The sequence below is a fragment of the Schistocerca americana genome, chromosome 3, assembly GCF_021461395.2.
Source record: "Schistocerca americana isolate TAMUIC-IGC-003095 chromosome 3, iqSchAmer2.1, whole genome shotgun sequence".
Taxonomy (NCBI): domain Eukaryota; kingdom Metazoa; phylum Arthropoda; class Insecta; order Orthoptera; family Acrididae; genus Schistocerca; species Schistocerca americana.
In genome coordinates, this window is record NC_060121.1 from 329,701,637 (window position 1) to 329,717,603 (window position 15,967).

A 15,967-nucleotide genomic window follows, 5' to 3' on the forward strand; every position below is an offset into this window, starting at 1 on the left:
GTACTGATGTAATGAAGACGAACATTACACAGAATGAAAGAATGCTGCTCCATACGCCTATGGTACAAATACGACAGCTTCACTGACGCAAAATTTGGGATATTCAGTTGCCCATTATTCAGATACTAACATTTACAGAACGTTTACTATTATTTTACATTCTCCCTGATCACCTTGAGTTTGGCACAAATTTGGGGATGTTGTGATTGGCTTAAACACAACACATTTAACTGCATTTCAAGACATGGGCGTTGGAATACGTTTATTGGTACAAATAAACAATACTTAGACACTTAAGTCGCATCAATTTCCAATTACCCTGGTTGTGATTGTCTGAAGTTTAATAAGTCCTCTCTACAGTGGCGTGCCTGGTCTAGAACAAGAAGTACATTTAGATTATATGTTTCAAGTTGCGTTTAAGTGCCTGTATTTTATTACATTTTAGTGTTCCATGTGTCTGAAGGAAAACCAGAAAGTAGTGAAGAAACATTAAGTTACAGATTTAGACTTTTTGAAACTAGTGATTGCTAGGAGCTCTCTGATTACAGAGAGATTTCAGCAAGTCGTGAACAAGTTACACTATGACATATCAAGTTTCTCTGAATTCCTTAGTGGACTCAAGTCCCTCATATTGTTAGCTAAGGCCATTTTCTGATACCACACTGTAGACACACTAATTCTGTGTAACGGGTTGTAGCAGCACTTCCTGAAGCTAAGCTGAAATAATCTAGGTAAGTATCCACTGCACTGATGCTATGTAAACGAACATCACACAAAATGAAAGGATACTGATCCATGTTCCCATTGTTTAAATATGACAGCATATCAGACACACCTAAAGTCAAGCAGCTTTCCAAGCACAGTAACAACAAATCAAGACAACATAAAAAAGCAAAAATAAGTCTCAGACATAAGCAAAATTCAAAAATGAAGAGCGTAATCATTATTACACTTACTGTTTCCACTGATTACGTTCTGTCGAATTTCTCTGCTGTTGCAGTCACCTGAAAAGGAAGATAAATTGTCAATCCCAACAGGACAAGTGAAAAGAGAAGACGTTATCAACATGGAGAGCTGAGGAAGGTAGCAATACAGAGGAAGTGAAGATACAGATGGGAGGGAGGGGGAGGGAGGGGAAGGGAGAGAGAGAGAGAGAGAGAGAGAGAGAGAGAGAGAGAGAGAGAGAGAGAGAGAGAGTGGGGAGGGAGAGAGAGATTAGTATGTATAACAATACAGGAGAGACATAAGGCACACGCAATAATTTACAGGGGTAGGGTGAGAGAGGGTGAAGGTGAAGTAAGGGAATGCAGGAGGAGAGAACGAGGCAGAAGTGGTAGAATAGGAAGGGGACAGGGTAGAATGAGTGGGTAGAAGGGATGGAAAGGGAAGGGTAAGTGATAAGAGTGGAATGGTGACAATGAAAATGGAAAGAGAAAGAGTGACATGGGAGGGGAAGAAGCATAGCAGGAAAGGGAAGGGGTGGGGTGAGAAAGAAAATGGCCGCATTATAGTGTGAAAGGAAGGAGTAGGAGATGGAGAATGTATGGAAAGCTGAAGGAATAGAACAATAGGGGCATATGAGTGCAAGGGAGAACTACAGGGGGAGAGGGAGTGGAAGGCGTGTAGTGGGAGGAGAAAGGGAAGAGTGGAGTGGAAGAGAGGAAATGAGTAGAGTGAAAGAAGTGGATGAGGGAGGGTGTGGAATGGAAGAAGGAAGGGTTGGACTGAAATGGGGAAAGGGTGAATTCCAAGGGAAAGGGTAGACTGCAAGGGGGACGGGATTGTATGGGAGGAGAAATGGGCAGAATGGGAGAGGGAAGGGATATGATAGGGGGAAGGGATGTTATAGGGAGGAGGGTGGAGAGGGAAGGACAAGTGCACAGTCGGAATGGGAAGGAGTGCAGTTGGAGAGTGAGAAGTAGAGAAAAAAAGATGGGTATGGAATTGGAATCAGAAGAGCAACGAGTTTTAGAGAGAGGGGGAGAAGTGCAGAGAGCTTATGGGGAACTGGTGGAGTGGAAGGGGTGATCTCAATTGGGGAAGGGGTGGATTGAAAGGGGAGAGAGGTGGAAAGGGAATGGAGAGGTTTAGTGAGAGGAAAAGGGGTGATGTGGGGGGAATGGGCAGAATGGGAGGGGGAAGGGCTGAAGTAAGAGTGGAAGGGGTGGACTGAGTGCAGAAAGGGGTAGAGTGGGAAGAAGCGAAGTGGGAAGAGTTGGTGTGAAAAAAGGGAAGGAATGGAGAGGGAAGCAATAGAGAGGGAAGTGGCGGAGGGAGTAAAGATAGATAGTACAGAGGTCGAGAGAGAAGGAGTGGAAGAAGAAGAAGAAGAAGAAGAAGAAGAAGAAAAGACTTTGCAAGCCTAACTCGAATCCTGCTCCGCCAGGCACGCAGAAAGTATCAGTCCAGTACAAGTGTGACGAAAGCAAAAACATGTAATACAGCATGTGTACCCAGAACCATTTGCTGTTAAATCTCAAAACTATTCCTGCATTCACTTTGAAACTAACATGAGTTTCCCCACTTTCCCCTGGCACAGGACCTGGGTACTCTCTTGAGTCAAACCATTTGATTAACTTTTACACCAGTTTGAAAGTCTGGCAAAATTTCTATACAGGCACGCTGAAGAGTAATGCCTCTGAAATTTTATGTAAAAACTCTTAAAGCTTTTTAAATAAAACAGACGTTATTAGCCGTCTGCATCTTTATTCTAGAAGGCTGCTAATTGTAGTGTGTAACATGGCAGCGTGTAATGTAATGTAATAATGTCGATCTTTGAGAAACAGCGTGCTGTAATCGAGTTTTGAATTCGAAGAGTTCGTCCACACATACAGTAACCTCTCCTTCAGCATGATAGTGCCAGATCACACACGACCACTGCGACATCTGGCAGCAGTCCGATGCCTTCGATCTTCCTCTACACAGTCCCGACTTGGCCCCATTCGATTTTCACCTGTTCCCAGAACTTAGAGAACACCTTCAAGAACTTCACGTTGATGGTCATGAGGCGTGCAAGCAGAAGTGGGGTTCTGGCTCCATCGATAAAGTCAAACATTCTACAGTGACGGCATCTACAAACTGATCTCTCGTAGGGAGAATGTGTCCGTCGCCAGGGTGATTACGTTGAAGAATAAATGTATAGACATAAAGAATAAAGATGTAGAATGTTAATAACGTTTGTTTTGGATAAAAATCTTTAAAGAGTTTTCATATAAAATTTCGGAGACTTTACTTAGCAGCATGCCCTCGTAAACGATATAATTCCAGTTTTTGCATTTATGGATATCTTAACCATAAAACGATGTTTTACCACACAGCTGTAGACTCAGCCGCAGTTGCAGCACCCCTCTGGTCACATCTGAGGAGAAGCAGCAGTATTAATCAAGTACGGTTACAAGTGAGTACTGTCACACGCTACTTGAATGAATGGATTCATGGTCACGTAAATGCTATTAGAAAACAAAGATAACTTACATTTTTATCTTCTGGTAACAGAACTCCGCTGGTAGTACCAGTAGAAAGGAGGGATGGGTGTGTGTATGGGGGGGGGGGGGGGGGGGGCAGCGGCAAATCACGTTAGTCCTGTGAATGACCGACAAATTTTAGATTTCACGACGAATAGATCCAGGTACACTTGCTACTAGTCAATATCTATCGCATGTTCTGGCGTTCTTCAGACGTACTGAATTAATACGTGTGTGTCTGTCTGGCAAGGCAGCATGCGAGTTTGGTTTGCGAAAATCTTTTTAAACGGTGCACGAGAATCATGCTAACGTTAGACCATTTCACAATAAGAAGAAGGTAACAGAGACGAAGAAAATCAAGCACGACTCATGCTATTGTAAGTGTGTTTTATACATGGTGGGAATACGTCCTCTGGTGGCCAGCAGCAAATTAACTTCTTGTTTTATTCTCAAACTCGGTTAAACTTACTCCTTGTTTTATTCCAAACTCGGTTAGGATAGGCATTTTGTTGAAGTTTGAAGTGGAATAAAGCTGTTAGGTCTATCTTGGTATCTACAAAAACAGGAATGATGGTGGGGAGAGACAGAAGTAAATAAGGAACAAAGAGGTAAGGAGAAAGAGCAGAAGTAGGAAGTATTTCTCCCACTGGAACAGAAGCTGAGCCATAATCAAGAGATAAGTGAAGGATCGTAATGAGTAAAAACAAAAAAAGACTTACATGATAACGATACATATTCCACAGCAGTTTGCATGCAAGAGACTTCATGAGACTGCACTTGGCTAAAGCTTACAATGAAGGTGATTTTTAACGTACCAAGAATGAAAATTGTCAGTACAAAGATAGGATCGTTATAGACTCATCGTAGCTGAGAACTGCACCTAGGAACTGGAATGAAAGTGAGGAAACACTACGAGGAACTCGTTTCTGTCTCATGGAGACGTAAACCTAACTAGATTCTTGTGGGTAAAAATTACGAAATTTTCAACGTAATATAATTATTATAAGACTTATCTAAGACTAGACTAAGAGAAAAGCTGTACCCAATTAACTTACTTTTTTTCTTTTTTTTTTTTTTTTAGTTATCCTACGTAAAGATAATCTGACAATATGCAACAGAGAGCAAAACTCATTCGCCATATGGCTCCATACTTTCATATTATCTACACTCCAGCAGGGACACAGTTCGGAGATGATACTAAAATATGCTGCAGCCAAATGATACAATGGAAATAAAAACCACTTACTTTTCTTTTAAAAATGTACAAAACAAGAAGATTTTATAGATACAAATACATATTTTTAAAGTCGCTATACTTTTGCTCTATTTGGTTTCGTTAGCACAGACACAAGAAGCACGAACTGTTATTGAAGAAGAGAACTATCTACCATCTAAGTTGGAGCATGATCGGTTGGTTAAGAATTGGACGCAACTCTGGTGAAGGAACCAAGTCACCATTTTCCTGAAGTGAGCCAAATTAATTATGGAAAATCGAAATGAGAAGAGCCTACGGTAACTTGAATCTTGCATTTGCCAAATACGAGTGAATCACCTTGATCATGTTCGTGATCACGACCACCACCACCACCACCACCACCACCGCCGCCGCCATCAATATCAGTTGTTTGCTCCACTTCTTGCTGTTGGCATATCTTTCTTCATGTTGTTGTCCTTACACCCATTAGGTAAATCTTCCAGGATCTAAGTTCTCCCGTCCTTGCCTTCTTTTCCCCTACATATATCCTTCTAAAATGGTTTTTAAAATTTAGTCATACACTCTAACAGCACGCCTACATCTAGTTTATTTTCCAGTATAAAAATTACAACCAGTTATTGACTTTCTTCTCCCGCTCTCCTCAGCGCCTCTTCATTTGTCACTCTGCCCATTTTATTTATTTATGTATTTATTATTCTGCGTCTTCCGCTTCATGTCTTCCTTCCTCACCGTCCACTTTTCGGCAACATGTTAATACACTCCTGGAAATTGAAATAAGAACACCGTGAATTCATTGTCCCAGGAAGGGGAAACTTTATTGACACATTCCTGGGGTCAGATACATCACATGATCACACTGACAGAACCACAGGCACATAGACACAGGCAACAGAGCATGCACAATGTCGGCACTAGTACAGTGTATATCCACCTTTCGCAGCAATGCAGGCTGCTATTCTCCCATGGAGACGATCGTAGAAATGCTGGATGTAGTCCTGTGGAACGGCTTGCCATGCCATTTCCACCTGGCGCCTCAGTTGGACCAGCGTTCGTGCTGGACGTGCAGACCGCGTGAGACGACGCTTCATCCAGTCCCAAACATGCTCAATGGGGGACAGATCCGGAGATCTTGCTGGCCAGGGTAGTTGACTTACACCTTCTAGAGCACGTTGGGTGGCACGGGATACATGCGGACGTGCATTGTCCTGTTGGAACAGCAAGTTCCCTTGCCGGTCTAGGAATGGTAGAACGATGGGTTCGATGACGGTTTGGATGTACCGTGCACTATTCAGTGTCCCCTCGACGATCACCAGTGGTGTACGGCCAGTGTAGGAGATCGCTCCCCACACCATGATGCCGGGTGTTGGCCCTGTGTGCCTCGGTCGTATGCAGTCCTGATTGTGGCGCTCACCTGCACGGCGCCAAACACGCATACGACCATCATTGGCACCAAGGCAGAAGCGACTCTCATCGCTGAAGACGACACGTCTCCATTCGTCCCTCCATTCACGCCTGTCGCGACACCACTGGAGGCGGGCTGCACGATGTTGGGGCGTGAGCGGAAGACAGCCTAACGGTGTGCGGGACCGTAGCCCAGCTTCATGGAGACGGTTGCGAATGGTCCTCGCCGATACCCCAGGAGCAACAGTGTCCCTAATTTGCTGGGAAGTGGCGGTGCGGTCCCCTACGGCACTGCGTAGGATCCTACGGTCTTGGCGTGCATCCGTGCGTCGCTGCGGTCCGGTCCCAGGTCGACGGGCACGTGCACCTTCCGCCGACCACTGGCGACAACATCGATGTACTGTGGAGACCTCACGCCCCACGTGTTGAGCAATTCGGCGGTACGTCCACCCGGCCTCCCGCATGCCCACTATACGCCCTCGCTCAAAGTCCGTCAACTGCACATACGGTTCACGTCCACGCTGTCGCGGCATGCTACCAGTGTTAAAGACTGCGATGGAGCTCCGTATGCCACGGCAAACTGGCTGACACTGACGGCGGCGGTGCACAAATGCTGCGCAGCTAGCGCCATTCGACGGCCAACACCGCGGTTCCTGGTGTGTCCGCTGTGCCGTGCGTGTGATCATTGCTTGTACAGCCCTCTCGCAGTGTCCGGAGCAAGTATGGTGGGTCTGACACACCGGTGTCAATGTGTTCTTTTTTCCATTTCCAGGAGTGTACCTAGATACGAATGTGCCTGCTGCTGCGGCTGGGGAAGAAACTCCAGCTCCCTTTGGTGAGTGGATTATCGCTCACGAATGGAATCCAAAACTTTCCATGTAATGGATTAGAATAAGCTCACAAGTTTTGTCGTGTGTACAAGGAACGGCAGGCTACGTATTCGTCTACATCTACATCCATACTCTATAAACCAATATGAAATGCTTGGCAGAAGGTACTTCCCATTGTGCCACGCATAAGGGTTTCTTCCCATTCCATTCGCGTATGACTGCTGCTCTCTGTGCACTGTAAATAGCATAATCTACGTTCTACATCCCCTGCTAGTCCCATTTCATACTGGCACCACAAACGTGCCGCATTCTAGGAGGGGTCGCACAAGTGATTTACAGGCAATCTCCATTGTAGACTGATTGCATTTTCCCAATGTCCTACCAATGGACAGAAGTCACATCCGACTGAATATTTGTGCAGTATTCTTATTTTCGGACATTGCTTCATTACAGATAACCGCATCTTCCGAGAAAACTCTGTTAATATTGTTTGCAAGGTCATTAATACGCTACATGAACAGCAAGGTCACTACGCATTTCCTTGGGGCACGTCCAAGATAACATGCTGTGTCTTCCCCATCAAAAATCATTACTACGTCACAAACTTTGTTTGATGCTCCATATTATCCCACTTTCGTTAGTAGACGCTGGTGTGGATCTAGGTGAAATGCTTTTTGGAAGACGAGGACTATTGCATCTACCTCTCTCTCTTGATACATAATTTTCAGGGTGTAATGTGAGAAAAATGAGAGGTCGGTTCCGCAAGATGTATCTTTCAGGAATCCACGCTGGTTGGCATACAGGAAAAACATTCTATCCAAGAGACTAAATTAAATTTGAGCCAAGACTTTGAGGATCTAACGCGGAAAGTGGGCGGAATTTTGCACGATGTCCTTCAGTAGGATATCACACAACGCTACCAATCAATGTCAAGCCGAATAACAGGTTGCTTACGTGCCAGAGGTCTACCAACACATAACCAACTTGATCAATTTATGCAGCTCTTTTTTTTTTTTTTTTTTTTTAATGAATGATCCGACTTTTCTTTAATTGCAATCTTTTGTTTGCCTTTACATGTGCATTACCCCTACTAATTTCCTTCCCATTCGGATAATTGCTTCATGAAGCGCCTTTTTTTGTCTTAGGATGTATTTCTGTAATGGGTGGGATTCAGAACTATCTATTCTAAATAGTTCTCTGAGAAAGCATTCAGTTTATCTTGCAGGATGTTTGGTCCTGCCTACCATTTACAAATCGATTGTGCATGATCGAAATATCCTTTAGTAATGATAGTATCATAAGAGAACATACGTACTAGTGGAGTGCAGTTTTCGGTTACATCTGGAGGATAATACGTTTATAACAAGTTACACACTGAACGAAAGTAATGGAGGGACTGCAACTCTCGAAAGAGCTTAACAAGATGCCATGGTATCAGGTCTGCCGCATCAGACACCGCACAGCAGCACCCTACGTGGCAGACCGACAGTCAACACTGGCACCAGAACTAGCCAGGAAAGCCACTTCTGTCCTAGAATGGTGTGTGCGGCAACTGTGGATTGCATTCTACTAATACAGCGGCGATCGCAGAGTCAGGAAAGCTAATTCAGTACCAAAATACACTATTTAGAATAAGTATATCACTTAGGTTCCTTACAAGGTATGCTGATGCAATAGCTCCATACTTGACAATCATATACAGTTGATCGTTCGACGAAAGATCCGTACCCAAAGACTGGAAAGTTGCTCAGTCCACGCCAATATTCAAGAAAGGCAATAGGGGTAATCCACTAAACTGCAGGTTCATACCATTAACGTCGATATTCAGCAGGATTTTGGAATATGTATAGTGTTCGAACATTATGAAGCACCTCGAAGAGAACGGTCTGTTGACACAGTCAACATGGATTTAGAAAAAATATTTCTCGTGAAACGTAACTAGCTAGCTCTTTACTCGCACGAAGCGTTGAGTGCTAGCTATAAGAATTTCAAATTTGTTCCGTTTTTTCAGAAGTCTTTTCGCACCGTGCCTCACAAGCAGCTTTTAATCAAACTGCGTGTTTATGGAATATCGTGTCAGTTATGCGACTCCCCCCCATGCACCATAGACCTTGCCGTTGGTGGGGAGGCTTGCGTGCCTCAGCGATACAGATAGCCGTACCGTAGGTGCAACCACAACGGAGGGGTATCTGTTGAGTAGCCAGACAAACGTATGGTTCCTGAAGAGGGGTAGCAGCCTTTTCAGTAGTTGCAGGGGCAACAGTCTGGATGATTGACTGATCTGGCCTTGTAACACTAACCAAAACGGCCTTGCTGTTGTGGTACTGCGAACGACTGAAAGCAAGGGGAATCTACAAACGTAATTTTTCCCGACGGCATGCAGCTCTACTGTATGGATAAATGATGATGGCGTCCTCTTGGGTAAAATATTCCGGAGGTAAAATAGTCCCCCATTCGGATCTCCGGGCGGGGACTACTCAGGAGGACGTCGTTATCAGGAGAAAGAAAACTGGCGTTCTACGAGTCGGAGCGTGGAATGTCAGATCTCTTAATCGGGCAGGTAGGTTAGAAAATTTAAAAAGGGAAATGGATAGATTAAAGTTAGATTTAGTAGGAATTAGTGAAGTTCGGTGGCAGGAGGAACAAGACTTTTGGTCAGGTGAATACAGGGTTATAAATACAAAATCAAATAGGGGTAATGCAGAAGTAGGTTTAATAATGAACAAAGCAATAGGAATGCGGGTAAGCTACTACAAACAGCACAGTGAACGCATTGTTGTGGCCAAGATAGACAAGAATCCCACGCCTACGACAGTAGTACAGGTCTATATGCCAACTAGCTCTGCAGATGACGAAGAAATTGAAGAAATGTATGATGAAATAAAAGAAATTATTCAGATAGTGAAGGGAGACGAAAATTTAATAGTCATGGGTGACTGGAATTCGGTAGTAGGAAAAGGGAGAGAAGGAAACGTAGTAGGTGAATATGGATTGGGGCTAAGAAATGAAAGAGGAAGCCGCCTGGTGGAATTTTGCACAGAGCACAACTTAATCATAGCTAACACTTGTTTCAAGAATCATAAAAGAAGGTTGTATACATGGAAGAAGCCTGGAGATACTATAAGGTATCAGATAGATTATATAATGGTAAGACAGAGATTTAGGAACCAGGTTTTAAATTGTAAGACATTTCCACGGGCAGATGTGGACTCTGACCACAATCTATTGGTTATGAACTGTAGATTAAAACTGAAGAAACTGCAAAAAGGTGGGAATTTAAGGAGATGGGACCTAGATAAACTGACTAAACCAGAGGTTGTACAGAGTTTCAGGGAGAGCATAAGGGAACAATTGACAAGAATTGGGGAAAGAAATACAGCAGAAGAAGAATGGGTAGCTTTGAGGGATGAAGTAGTGAAGGCAGCAGAGGATCAAATAGGTGAAAAGACGAGGGCTAGTAGAAACCCTTGTGTGACAGAAGCAATATTGAATTTAACTGACGAAAGGAGAAAATATAAAAATGCAGTAAATGAAGCAGGCAAAAAGGAATACAAACGTCTCAAAAATGATGTCGACAGGCAGTTCAAAATGGCTAAGCAGGGATGGCTAGAGGATAAATGTAAGGCTGTAGAGGCTTATCTCACTAGGGGTAAGATAGATACTGCCTACAGGAAAATTAAAGAGACCTTTGGAGAAAAGAGATCCACTTGTATGAATATCAAGAGCTCAGATGGAAACCCAGTTCTAAGCAAAGAAGGGAAAGCAGAAAGGTGGAAGGAATATATAGAGGGTCTATACAAGGGCGATGTACTTGAGGACAATGTTATAGAAATGGAAGACGATGTAGGTGAAGATGAAATGGGAGATATGATACTGCGTGAAGAGTTTGATAGAGCACTGAAAGATCTGAGTCGAAAAAAGGCCCCGGGAGTAGACAACATTCCATTAGAACTACTGACAGCCTTGGGAGAGCCAGTCCTGACAAACCTCTACCATCTGGTGAGCAAGATGTATGAGACAGGCGAAATACCCTCAGACTTCAAGAAGAATATAATAATGCCAATCCCAAAGAACGCAGGCGTTGACAGATGTGAAAATACCGAACTATCAGTTTAATAAGTCTTTACAGACGAATGGAAAAACTGGTACAAGCCGACCTTGGGGAAGATCAGTTTGGATTACGTAGAAATATGGGAACACGTGAGGCAATACTGACCCTACGACTTATTTTAGAAGCTAGATTAAGAAAAGGCAAACCTACGTTTCTAGCATTTGTAGCCTTAGAGAAAGCTTTTGACAATGTTGATTGGAAAACTCTCTTTCAAATTCTGAAGGTGGCAGGGGTAAAATACAGGGAGCGAAAGGCTATTTACAATTTGTACAGAAACCAGATGGCAGTTACAAGAGTCGAGGGACATGAAAGGGAAGCAGTGGTTGGGAAGGGAGTGAGACAGGGTTTTAGCCTCTCCCCGATGTTGTTCAATCTGTGTATTGAGCAAGCAGTAAAGGAAACAAAAGAAAAATTCGGAGTAGGTATTAAAACCCATGGAGAAGAAATAAAAACTTTGAGGTTTGCCGATGACATTGTAATTCTGTCAGAGAAAGCAAAGGACTTGGAAGAGCAGTTGAATGGAATGGACAGTGTCTTGAAAGAAGGATACAAGATGAACATCAACAAAAGCAAAACGAGGATAACGGAATGTAGTCGAATTAAGTCGGGTGATGCTGAGGGAATTAGATTAGGAAATGAGACACTTAAAGTAGTAAAGGAGTTTTGCTATTTGGGGAGCAAAATAACTGATGATGGTCGAAGTAGAGAGGACATAAAATGTAGACTGGCAATGGCAAGGAAAGCGTTTCTGAAGAAGAGAAATTTGTTAACATCGAGTATTGATTTAAGTGTCAGGAAGTCATTTCTGAAAGTATTTGTATGGAGTGTAGTCATGTATGGAAGTGAAACATGGACGATAAATAGTTTAGACAAGAAGAGAATAGAAGCTTTTGAAATGTGGTGCTACAGAAGAATGCTGAAGATTAGATGGGTAGATCACATAACTAATGAAGAGGTATTGAATAGAATTGGGGAGAAGAGGAGCTTGTGGCACAACTTGACTAGAAGAAGGGATCGGTTGGTAGGACATGTTGTCAGGCATCAACGGATCACCAATTTTGGTACTGGATGGCATCGTGGAGGTTAAAAATCGTAGAGGGAGACCAAGAGATGAATACACCAAGCAGATTCGGAGGGATGTAGGCTGCAGTACGTACTGGGAGATGAAGAAGCTTGCACAGGATAGATTAGCATGGAGAGCTGCATCAAACCAGTCTCAGGACTGAAGACCACAACAACAACAACAACAACAACAACAACATGCGACTGAACTGGTGATTCCCTTTCAGAGAGGTCACAGTTCGTAGTAATTGACGGAAAGTCATCAAGTAAAACATAAGTGATTTCTGACGTTCCCCAAAGTAGTGTTACAGGCCCTTTGCTGTTATTTATCTTTGTAAGCGATTTAAGAGACAATCTGAGCAGAGTTGTTTGCAAATGATGCTGTCGTTCATCGTCTTTGACCCTAAATAATCACCAAGGCGGCCGGACCTGCCCCGTAAAGGGCTTCCCGGCAAATGACGCCAAACGCTCATTTCCAGTTACCCTAAATAATGAAAAGGTGAAATACACCACATGAGTTGTAAAACCAATCCGTTAAACTTCGGTTACATGATAAATCAATCAAATCTAAAGGCCCTAAATTCAACTAAATAACTAGGAATTACAACGAACTTATAGTGGAAAAAAACACACAGAAAATATTGTGGGTAAGCTGAACCAAAGACTGCGTTTTATTGGCAGAACACTTAGAAGATGCAACAGATCTACTACAGAGACTGCCTATACTACGCTTGTTGTCCTTTTTTGTAGTACTGTTGTGCAATGTGGGATCCTTACCAGATAGTATTAACGGAAACAAACAAGGGCATCACGTTCTGTATCGTCGAGAAATAGGGGAGAGAGTGTCACGGCATGATACAGGATTTGGGATGGAAATCATTAAGACAAAAACGTTTTCGTTGCGGCGGGATCTCCTCATAAAATTTCAATCACCAACTTTTTCTTCCGTCTGCGAAAATATTTTGTTGACGCCGACCTACATAGGAAGAAACGATCAGCATAATAAAATAAGGGGAATCAGAGATCGCACGGTAAGATAAAGGGGTTCCATTTTTCCGCGCGATTTTCTGGAGCGGAATAATAGAACATTAGTGTGTAGGTGGTTCAGTGAACCCTCTGCCAGGCACTTAAGTGTGATTTTCACAGTAGTCACGTAGATGTAGATGTAGTGCCTGTGTCTATGCAGTAGCAGCTGGAGCCTGACACAGTGAAACAGCACTGGCTAGTGTTGGAGCCTTGCTGACGCAAGGATAGCATCAGCGCGGCAGTCGACAAGCTTCTGTTGGACTGCTGGCAGCCCAAAACTGCTAGTCAGACATGCAGAACCCCTGCGTTGAACCCAGGACCGTCAGTGTGTCAGACAATGATAACCTGGAAGTGGCCTCCAGTCAGTGGCACCGGATCGAGACCCACAACCATCCGGTCTAGCTGGCGACTCGTGGACTAGCGGCTTCACCTAACTGATGACGCCGCTTGGTTAGGTTGAAGCTGCTCAGCCCCACATTGGTCCGTCGGCTGGTGAGGAGACTTTCACGGCGTTGGCTGGAGTCTTGAAGTCCAGGAACACTGGTTGCTTAGAGATGAGCGGGTAGAATTTATAGTCACTCTGGGCAGCTATGGTATGACAGGAGGCGGGCTCCTGTCACGTAGGTGGATGAGCAAGCGCAGCGTTATGCCAAAGCATGCGGGAACCCAGCCCGCAGCTACGGCAGACGGTTGTATTGCCAAGTATTATGCCAGCATTACTTCAGCACCAAGAGGCACGGTTTTGCAGACGACTTGCTTGCACGCCCCTTGGCCAGTTGCGAAGGCTGGCCGATGACAACAGAGACTATCGTAATAGCTTGGCAAACTTCTAAGTAAAGTGTCGATTACGTGGTGAAAAATCCACTACCAATAGCCAATATAAAGCGATAAATCTAAGGCTGTCCTGTTAACGTCTACTTACTGCCCACGTAGGGCTTGTAAAGATAGGAAAGCTAATTACAGTTCACACACCAAGTCATTCATCCTTCACTAAATAGGTGCTGACCCAAATTTTTGTAGAAGCATTTGTATTTTTTCATACATCAATTTCCAAATTTCTAGCTAACTTTCGGAGAATAAAGTAGAACGAAAACTAAGAGTCTTGATAACTTACAACAACATTTAACACATGATACTTTTCATTGCTTACTTGAGGGATGTGTTTACGATCCGACCAGTTACGTTCCAGCCAGATGACGGCGGAGATTCACGGCCTAAACATAGGTGCTCCTAACAACAAACCCATCACGGTTTGTGAGTCCACACATAGAAAGGACAAACAACACTAAGTTGAGTAAAGCAGGACAGGAAAGGAAAGACACTCTACTAAATAAGACAAGCAACAGAAAGGCCGACTTCCCGAAAGACTACTGAAAGAAAGAACATTCCTCATTTACCCGTTGTATGCCACAGTTTGCAGACCAGTGTTCGCAATTGTAGTGCTTCGTGAAATAATAATAACTGTGAGTGTACGCTTCAATGTTTATTGTGTAAATTGCGACGTTATCAAAGCTGCGACAAGCTGTTGCTACTGTCGTTCTTAAACGAATTGCGTGACTCAAATACTTCTCAAATTTTTAAACATATCTCTGTATGTCCGTCTTTTAGAGATGGTTCCGGGACTCGGCTGTTCGATACACGACGTCAAGTTAAAGACCTTTCAGCCGTCTGGTTTCCAATCTTATTTTATTTGGCAATCAGTTTCGGAATTTTACTACGCCATCTTCAGGCCCCTGACCCACGTCTAGGAAGATTCTACCTCAGTTGTGATCAAAACAGGGGCCAGCAGTACTGGTATTAGTAGATTTTTGCTCTAGCGATCACTTCATCCATCATCATAAATTGTATTTTATAGGTATGTGGACGATACTTCCACAGTATGGTCTCATGGAAAAGATAAAATAATGGATTTTTTACATTTCCTCAGCTACACTTGTGTAACTCTCAAATCTCTACGGAAACAGAGAATGACGTTTGTCTGCCTTTCCTGGACTTTTTTGTTAGACAGACAACTGATGGCTCTTTGGGGGCTTTCAGTTTATCGTAAGCCCACTCACACCGACATTTATCTACAATCGTCGAGTTGTCGTCAACTTTCACAGACTGTGAGTGGGTTTAAAAGACTTGCACACAGAGCTCACACAGTCTCAGATCCAGATACTTTGCCTAAAGAGTTCGTCCATCTATAACAATGTTCAGAGAAAATGGATATTCCATCCGACAGAGTAAAAGAGAACTATTATTTGAGGTAAAAAATACGAAGAGGATGAAGAGGAGAGTACGCCGGCAAAATCCCTCAGTCTTCCTCCATTTGTTGGCGATATTTTGTTCAAGACAGCGGAATCCTCCCTAAATTTCTGGCTGAAGTGATTTTCCATCCACGATGTAAAATTTTAGACATTTTGAAATTAGTGAAGGACGATTTACTATTGCGGAAGGCTGGAATTTATAAAATATCTTGCAAATGTGGTACGGCTTACATAGGTCAGATGACTCGCACCATGGAAGAACTCTGCATCAAACATCAACACTACAATCGCCATTAGCAAGCAAACAAGGTTTCTATTGCTAAGCATTGCATTTCCATTAGACGTTCAATGGAGTATGATAAAATAGTAATTTTGGGCACAACAATATGTTTTGGCACTCCATTATAAGAGAATCGTGAAACTACACATGATGGAGAATCTGATGATCCATGATAGCGGCTCCCAGTTGAATAAATCATGGAACCCCATCATTTCCACCATTTTCTCCAAATGAAGATGAGAGTTAGCCGATGACTGCAGTGAGCGCCAACCCTGGGGATAGCTGAGCTCCACAATTCCACCAGCGATGATGCTGCCAGGCAGGTACT

The 15,967-nt window shown here is 43.5% G+C and overlaps 1 protein-coding gene across 4 annotated transcripts in view; it reads right to left on the reverse strand.

Moving 5' to 3' along the window:
• LOC124605280 (DNA ligase 3) overlaps positions 1 to 15,967 on the reverse strand; it is a 640,740-nt gene that overhangs the window by 592,343 nt on the left and 32,430 nt on the right. For all 4 annotated transcript variants that reach the window (XM_047136859.1, XM_047136858.1, XM_047136854.1 and 1 more), the window contains exon 2: positions 957 to 1,004. The gene's annotated coding sequence lies outside the window, so the exon portion shown is untranslated. The remainder of the gene's footprint in view (positions 1 to 956; positions 1,005 to 15,967) is intronic.